The sequence below is a fragment of the Erinaceus europaeus genome, chromosome 3 (assembly GCF_950295315.1).
Source record: "Erinaceus europaeus chromosome 3, mEriEur2.1, whole genome shotgun sequence".
In the NCBI taxonomy this organism is placed as follows: Eukaryota; Metazoa; Chordata; class Mammalia; order Eulipotyphla; family Erinaceidae; genus Erinaceus; species Erinaceus europaeus.
Window position 1 is genome coordinate 127,152,421 of NC_080164.1, and position 3,508 is coordinate 127,155,928.

Sequence of the window (3,508 nt, forward strand, 5' to 3'; positions counted from 1 at the left end):
ACGGCTTCCAGAGAAATAAACCTGCCTCAAATTCAACTACATAAAGTTTCATTTAAAGTGAACTCTGAGGAAGTCTATTCTTCTTCTAGAGTTTGCCCTTCTTCTGTAGCCAGTCAACAGCGTCAGGTTGAAAGCTGTCAGGAGCTGCTTGTTGCTGGCTTTGAAAGTGACTGGGATCCATGTGGATTCAGTCAGCTAGGAAGGATCGTCAGTTTCCCCAATGAATGGGTACTCACGGGATGCACCACGAGAAGTCTATAAACACAGTTAAAGACTTTCTGCAAATACTGATAAATGTTCTGATATAAAGAAAGAGACATCCTAGCAGGTGCAGAAGAAATAGCTATATATATCTCACCATTAAAAGCAGATATTGGAGGAAGGGCCATAAGAACACCTTATTCATTTGCCTCTCTTGTTGAGCTCTCACTGGCTTCTTGCTAATGACAACATTGAACGTATAATGAATGTTTACTCTGTGCCAGGTACTGAAGTAGTTTCACAAATTATTTCATTTTCAGTCTCATACCCACAGCCCAAGGAAGCTGAGCCCAGACTGGTACAGAAACTTTTGCTTAGTAAATGACATTATTGAGCTTCAAACCAAGCATGTTTAGCGCCAGAGTATCATAGCTTAATCAAGACTGTCTTCACTGTGAATCTCATTTTGTATTAAATAGAGGCTTGACGTTCCTAATTTCACAATATAATCTCAGTCATTTTTATAAAATTCTTTGCCATTTTTATAAGAACTTTATAAGCTAAAGACTTTCTTCTTGTATATTATAGATAGAACTGGATTCTGGAGCTTATCTGACTAATTTCATCAAGCTCTCGATCTCCAGACAGGTAATCAGGTCTGCTGTCTGCACCTCTGCGAACATGGCTTTAATAAAATCCCTGCTGCAGTGGTCTGGTGGGTGGAATAGTGGATAAGGCACTGGACTTTCAAACATGAGGTCCTGTGGTCCAGGAGGTGGTGCAGTGGATAAAGCATCAGACTCTCAAGCATGAGGTCCTGAGTTCAATCTCGGCAGCACATGTACCAGAATGATGTCTGGTTCTTTCTCCTTTCTCTCCTCCTATCTTTCTCATGAATAAATAAATAAAATCTTAAAAAAAAAAACACATGAAGTCCTGAGTTCAATCCCTGGTAACACATGTACCAGAGTGATGTCTGGTTCCTTTTCTTTCTCCTCCTATCTTCTTCATAAATAAATAAAATCTTATTTTTTTATATTTTATTTTATTTTAAATATTTTATTTTATTTATTCCCTTTTGTTGCCCTTATTGTTTTATTGTTGTAGTTATTATTGTTGTTGTCGTTGTTGGATAGGACAGAGAGAAATGGAGAGAGGAGGGGAAGACAGAGAGGAGGAGAGAAAGATAGACACCTGCAGACCTGCTTCACCGCCTGTGAAGCGACTCCCCTGCAGGGGGGGAGCCGGGGTTTGAACCGGGATCCTTATGCCGGTCCTTGCGCTTTGCGCCACCTGCGCTTAACCCGCTGCGCTACAGCCCGACTCCCTTTATTTTATTTTTGAGAGATGCAGAGGGGGCGGGGGGGGCGGGGAAGAGACGGAAACACCAGAGCACTGCTGAGCTCTGGCTTATGGTAATTCAAGGGGTTGAACCTGGGACTTTGGAGGCTCAGGCATGAGAATCTGTTTGCATAACCGTTATGCTATCTCCTTCACCCAATAAATAAAATCCTTAAAAAATTCTTTAAAAAATTAAAAACAGGACCGGGAGAAATAAGTAGTTAGGTCCTTTTTACAATTATGACACCAACCCCCTAGACAATAGCTTAGGTCACCTGCACATTAGATGTCAGACACAGGCAAAAACTAGATGGGTCATGGGCCCCTTGGAATAGACCTAAAATAGACCTGCTAGCTTTTTCCAAAATGGAGATCCCAAATCTCCATCTGTAATATTCTTGCCTTTAGGTTCATAATTGGTCAACAATTTGCTCTGCTTTCTATCTTAACTGTTTTTTTTTTTTTTTAACTCATTCCCTTTTGTTGCCCTTCTTCTTCTTTTTTTTTTTAATGTGACAATTCTTTTTTTTTTTAATTTTTAAATATCTTTATTGGGGAATTAATGTTTTACATGTGACAGTAAGTACAATAGTTGTACATGCATAATATTTCTCAGTTTTCCATATAACAATACAACCCCCACTATTCTATTTTTAGTGTTTTAAGAAATCACTGTACTATCTTCCAAAACAGCTGTGACATTTTATAGTCTCACCAGCAATACATAGGTTTCAATTTTTTCAAGTCCTTGCCAATGATTGTTATTTCCTGGGTTTTTGATGTAGCCATTATAGTGGGTATAAAATTTTGAGTCACAGTTCTGGGATGATTAATGATGATGAAGATCTTTTCATATATATATCTTCTTCTTTGGGAAAATTTCAATCCAAATATTTTGCTCACAATTTAATCTAGTTGTTTTCTTATTGAGCTTCGTGAGTTTTTTATATATTCTGAATATTATTCCTTACTAGATAAATTATTTGCAAATATCTTCTCCTGTTGTTTGGGTTTCATTGTTGATTGTATTCTTTGTTTATGATTACAAAAGGTTTTTAAAAATTTTTTTTTGCACATCCTAGTTATGTTTAGTGGGGAATTAAATGCTGGGAGGGCAGCAACTATGTCTGTCACAGCTGAGGACTTGGGGTCAGAGTCCCCTGTTCTATTTCTTTTTTTAAAATTTCTTTATTGAGGAATTAATGTTTTACATTCAACAGTAAATACAATAGTTTGTACATGCATAACATTTCCCAGTTTTCCATATAACAATACAACCCCCACTAGGTCCTCTGTCATCCTTCTTGGATCTGTATTCTCCCCACCCACCCACCCCAGAGTCTTTTGTTGCCCTTCTTAATTCTTTTTCAGACACCAGGTTCCAGATGCTATCATGATGCCAACCTGATTTCCCTGGGCAGACAACCTCACCATGTGTCCTGGAGCCCAATCTCCCCAGATCCCCATCCCCCTAGGGAGAGAAAGAGAGACAGGCTGGGAGTATGGATTGACCTGCCAATGCCCATGTTCAGCGGGAAGCAATTACAGAAGCCAGACCTTCCACCTTCTGCACCCCATAATGACCCTGGGTCCATACTCCCAGAGGGTTAAAGAATAGGAAAGCAATCAAGGGAGAGGATAGGATATGGAGTTCTAGTACTGGGAATTGTGTGCAATTGTACCCCTCTTATCCTATGGTCTTGTCACTATTTCCATTTTATAAATAAAAATCCAAAAAAAAAAAAAAGAGAAGAAAAAAAATCCCTGCTGCAAACATGCTGCATGCCCTTCATGTTGTTGTGTTTGTTTATTTATTTTGGAGGCCTCATGCAAGTTTTCCCCCTGCAAATTGGGACTGGGGGCTGAAACCTGGGCTCATGTGCATTGTAACATGAACCTGAGTCTTGTGCATTGTAGCATGTGAGCTCAACCAGTTGCGCCACCTCCCAGCTCTGTCAGACCTTTC